The sequence below is a fragment of the Ailuropoda melanoleuca genome, chromosome 2 (genome assembly GCF_002007445.2).
Source record: "Ailuropoda melanoleuca isolate Jingjing chromosome 2, ASM200744v2, whole genome shotgun sequence".
In the NCBI taxonomy this organism is placed as follows: Eukaryota; Metazoa; Chordata; class Mammalia; order Carnivora; family Ursidae; genus Ailuropoda; species Ailuropoda melanoleuca.
In genome coordinates, this window is record NC_048219.1 from 64108788 (window position 1) to 64114404 (window position 5617).

The following is a 5617-nucleotide window of genomic DNA, read 5'->3' on the forward strand; positions in this document are numbered from 1 at the left end:
ATCCTGATAAAGTCCCATAAGTTCATTTTATCTTTTATTTCTCTTGCCTTTGGAGATGTGTCGTGAAAAAGGTTGCTCTGGCCGATGTCATAGAAGTTGTTGCCTATGTTCTCCTCTAGAATTTTGATGGATTCCTGTCTCACATTGAGGTCTTTCATCCATTTGGAGTTTATTTTTGTGTATGGTGTGAGAGAGTGGTCAAGTTTCATTCTTTTGCATGTAGCTGTCCAATTTTCCCAGCACCATTTATTGAAGAGACTGTCTTTTTTCCACCGGATGTTTTTTCCTGCTTTATCAAAGATTAGTTGCCCAAAGAGCCGAGGGTCCATTTCTGGGTTCTCTATTCTGTTCCATTGGTCGATGTGTCTGTTTTTGTGCCAGTACCATGCTGTCTTTGTGATCACAGCTTTGTAGTACAGCTCGAAATCCGGCATTGTGATGCCCCCAGCTTTGTTTTTCCTTTTCAACAGTTCCTTGGAGATTCGGGGCCTTTTCTGGTTCCATACAAATTTAAGGACTATTTGTTCCAGTTCTTTGAAAAATGTCCTCGGTATTTTGATCGGGATAGCATTGAAAGTGTAGATTGCTCTGGGTAGCATGGACATTTTAACTATGTTAATTCTTCCAATCCATGAGCATGGAATATTTTTCCATCTTTTTATGTCTTCCTCAATGTCTTTCAAGAGTGATTTATAGTTTCCAGAATATAGGTCCTTTACGTCTCCAGTTAAGTTAATTCCAAGATAACGTATGGTTTTTGGTGCTATTGTAAATGGGATGGATTCCCTAATTTCTCTTTCTTCAGTCTCNTTCAGTCTCGTTATTCGTGTATAGAAATGCAACTGATTTCTGGGCATTGATTTTGTATCCTGCCACATTACTGAATTGTTCTATAACTTCTAATAGTTTGGGAGTGGATTCTTTTGGGTTTTCCATATAGAGTATCCTGTCATCTGCGAAGAGAGACATTTTGACTTCTTCTTTGCCTATTTGGATACCTTGACCTGGTTTTTAATACAAAGGAAATATTGTCTTTTCCAGAAAAAAAAGGCAGAGCTTGAGAACAGCATTTCCTTCATACTTTCTGCCCTATTCTTCACTGGAATAGCATTTTATTACTCCCCACAACTTAGTTTACATTTTAAAATAAAAAAAAAGGGCGCCTGGCTGGCTCAGGGGGAGGAGCATGGGACTCTTGATCTCAGGGTTGGGAGTTTGGCCCTGTGTTGGGTGGAGAGATTACTTAAATAAATAAACTTAAAAATAAATAAATATTAAAAAGCTGTGGAGTTTTAAAATTCATCAAAATACAGCCAGTCTTACACTTTATTTCTTTTGCCCCTGACCACAGATGTATGTATCAACACAGATGCAATTTAAGTGTTAATCTTTGTACTAAAAAGTCATAAGCATCTTCACTAAGTCTCATAAATATACTTTACACAATCAAGTTTATTGGCGGTTTCCACTGTCAAAGATGTTACTTCGTCACTCTAGGAAATTTACAACTCAGAAAAGTCAAAAATTAGAAGGAAAAACCACCTAGAGTCTCACCACATACAAATTCACCCACTATGTGTATTTTGGAATCATTATTATAATATTTAATCATTGAGTAATTTCTCTTTTTCAGTGTCTACAATCAATTTTAATTTAATATAATCTAAACACATACCATTTAGAAAATACCAAGGAAAATGTATGTGTAAGAGTTGATGCTATTGCATTTGGGTCAAGCTGGTGAGTTCTTGGTACTAGCATAGCTCAGGAAACACCTCTGAAGAAACCGAATGTAGTGGAATAGATGTTGCCGCAGTTAGCCCCCAGTTTGAAAGCTCTGAGAAACAACTAGACGTAAAGCTTCATCTGTGACTTTGCAACCTTTAAGATTTCTTATGCATCTTATATCTAAATTCTTAAGCAGACTGTCGTCTCAAAAATTCAAGTCTTCTGGGATAGTCTGCAGTGCTAAACTTGCAAACAAAATATCAATCTCTATCTCATCAAAACACAGTTGGATGCCTCTTCAACAGCCTTTTATATGTATCCCTAATCCCTATAGGACCCAAATGTAAAAATTTTTCCTCCAACATTTTCAATTACAGACTATGGAGGATTTTTGCTTTCACTGATTTCTCGGATCCACTCTTTTACCAGGTTATTTAATTTTCCCCAAATTAAAATCCTGCGCTGCAGTTCCTCTTACTCTTCAAAAACCCCAAAGGGCTTCAGAGTCTCAGTTGGCTTCTGCGTAAGCAGGCAGTCAGTCTCCTTGGGGGCTGCTAAGCTGGATAGGAGGGGTGAGGCCCCAGTGCTTCTGCGGCCGCTGTTTGCTGTGATCGCTGCGCTGTAACTGGAAACAGCACGGTGTCCTCAGCTGACACCGCCGTCAGCCGCCCCCACCCCCACCCCACGCCATCCTGATCGTGATCTATCCAGGCGCTGGGGGGTGGGGGGGGCGGGGCGGCGGCGTTCGACAGCCCTGGGTCCAACCCCTCCCCCGCCCCTGGCCGCTCCTGCCGCCTTCAGCCCTTCTCTGCCTTCCCCTTCGTCCTAGCTTGGCGCCACGGAGTAATTTGTTTTTGCCTTGACAGAGCTGTATGTTTCGTTATAATAGGTGATTTTCTTGAGATTCCTGGAGGGAAGTAGGGGCTGAAGGGGGTGGTAGAATTGGTTTGTGATGGTGGTTAGTGTCGTTCGACAATCTTTCTCCTTCGAAACATATGGTAGAATTCTCCTTCTCCACCCTCTTGAAGTCAACCACAGTTTTAACTAATGGGGTAGGAGTGGGAATGGCATGTGCCTGTCGCAAGTGGGAGGCTTTAAAAGTCAGTGCAGTTTGCTTGCTATGCTTCTTTCCTCCCGCCTGCCATGCAAAGTACCAGGTGGTGGAAGTTGCATCAACCTGAGTCTCTGTGTAAGAAAGATGCAGAACAGAAAGAGAGAGAACCTGGAAAAGATGATTGAAGAAAGTTTAATGAAATTACTATTTACAATGGTGTGACAAGATAGAGGGAAACTACAGAAGCTGGAGGAATACCAGAGGGCTAGCGACAGCAGGAAGCCTACTGTCTCGACACTAGAAAGGGCGAGAAGACCGGGATGGCTGGAAGCAGTGAGAGTGCAGTAGAGGGAGAGAGCCAGCGGGAGCTGTGGCCTTTGGTGTAGGAATGCATGGCTGTCACCTCGCCAAGAGGCAGGGAGGCAATCAAGGGAATCAATCCAGCAATCTTTCTCTGCCCTCCCATTTTCCAGTCTCCTGCCAGGCCTTCCCACATGGGCCAGACCCAGCTGGAAACCCTGTTAATGCTGCGGGTGAAAGTCAGGATCTTGGGGGCACAGAGCAGAGTGTGACAAGATAGTGAACGGATCTGAAAGAGCAAATAAAGGCTCTGTTCTCAGTCAACCCTTCTCCTTTTCCCCGTCAGCATCCACTATGATTCTCTTTTTGTTCCAGGTGAAAAGTTCTTTTCCCACCAAACAGGCGACACACCCAGAGTCCCATCACCTAGTATAGCCTCCCCCGCTGACTTGTTATCAAGTCAGTCATAGTCTCAACTGAAACCTAAGACATTAGCCACCACCAGTGCTCTTCATACAAAACTGTAGATCTTTTAAAAAGAAGAAAGAGAGATAATTAGCACAAAACACTGTTGCTGCTGTTTAACGTGGACAATATCCAGCACAGTGTGGTCCTCTGCCCCTTAACATCCATGTGACTCATAGCTGTGTGCTTTCATTATGAGGCAATTGGAGCTCCCTGGAAGAAAACGGTTTGCAGGTGAAAATGGGGCCAAGAAAGAATTGGATACCAGGGTAAGCAAGGGCAGAATGACAAACCAGGAGTTTCTGAGCTGAGTTGTCTTCACCATTAGGATCCAGTTATAGAGACCACAGTCTTGATCAACATGCTATAGCCCATCCTTAGAGGAACATAGGATCCAGGCCCAGAAAAGGGACTTAGTAAAAAGTAGGTAAGGTGGTGGTTAAGAGGCTAACAGGCTGGCCTTCAGTTGGGTACTAATTTTATTTGGTAACAGCACAGAAGGTCGAGGAGACAGCCTCTTCCAGCAGAATTAGATAGACGGGAAGCAGCCCAGTGCTCATACAGCACACTGTCAATCCATAAATATTGAGCCTTATTTTGGGTGGAGTATCGTCTTGAAAACCAGAGATATGGTGTTTAAAAAAAAAGGAAAAAAAAATCCTTGTCTTTATGGAGCTTGGGTAGAAGTGAGGAAGACAGAAGTCAGAACCATTCAAGTGGTTCATTAATTAATAATACAGTAAAATGTGCCATGGAGAACTCTGTGGCAATATCCAAGCACACACCAGGGCCCTACCTAGTCGGGAGAATCTGGAAAGACCTCTCAGGGAGGTGAATGTATCTGAATGTATCTTGGGATCATTAGCAGGCAGGTGTGAAAGCAGACCATTTCCAGACACCACCGCATCATGGTGAAAGGGCTCCCAATCACTAGCCCGCCAGCTTTGACTCTGCTGAGCTGCAGGCCTGCACAGGACAGACCCAGACGGAAGACTGGCCCTGGAAGAATCCAGAAGAGTCATAGCTGTGAATGGTTACACGCAGCGGCTCCAATATAATTTCCTCTGTGAGTCTAATATTTCTGTGTGTGTGTGTGTGTGTGTGAGAGAGAGAGGACACATTTATGTCTCTTTTTCCACTGCTATTTCCTTGTTTGCTCTAATGTTGGATCTGTAAACCTGGAAACCAACACCAGCAACCATTAAAAGTGAATCTCAGGTACTTGAGGCAAATGTTAAACTTTCTCACATCATTCCTCCCTATCTTTTCTTTTTCTTCGTGGTTCCTGTGTCTGCTCAGATTTGATTCACCTTGTGTGGTGGCTAAAAACTCTGAAGTCCTATAAACCTAGGTCCCAGTTCTGGCTTCCCCAGTCGCCAGCTGTGAGACCTGGGGCAAGTTCCTTACTGTCCCTTCCTTCAGTTTCCCCGGTTATAAACGGAGGCTAATAACACCTCCCTCACAGGGCTAATATGGGAACAGAATGGGATATGCCACTGTAAATGGAAGCTCTAGGTGTTATTCAGTTTTTCTTTTTTCACCACTTGGACCTAACAGCAAAATCTAGATCCCAAACTTTGACACTCATCCTCCGCTAGGACACTGACTACAGTTACTCTCAGGTGCTTCTCATGCAGGGCTGCTTCCCATAAACACCTCATCCAGCCTCGCGCTGAAGGACGCCATGACAGGTTTGGCCATGAATTCAGCGCCCCTGGGGATATTAGGCAGCTCCTCATCATCATCCTTTTCCTCTCCATTCCTTCTCATTCCTTAAACGGTTCCTAATGTGGGTACGAGTTTTTTGTGGTTTTTTCCTCCATATATATGGAACAATTAATTTTATGTAAGCTCTTCTTAATTTGAAAGTCACATAAATATAATGTTACGCATTTCTGTATCTGAAAAAAAAAACAACAAAAAACACCTAACAACTGAAATGGCATTAAGTTGCTTTGTACTAATGCTAATGTTTTTTATGGGTCTATGGGCCTGGATGGGAATGAAACGGTTCCCCAGCCTGGGACTAGATGATCTCCTGAGGTTCTTTTAGAGATATGAAAAGCAAAC

General features: G+C 43.3%; 1 pseudogene; it reads right to left on the reverse strand.

Annotated features, from left to right (window-relative positions):
* Window positions 1-1625: 1625 nt before the first annotated feature.
* On the reverse strand, window positions 1626-5317 carry LOC109489406 (annotated as a pseudogene).
* Between the last annotated feature and the right edge of the window lie 300 nt (window positions 5318-5617).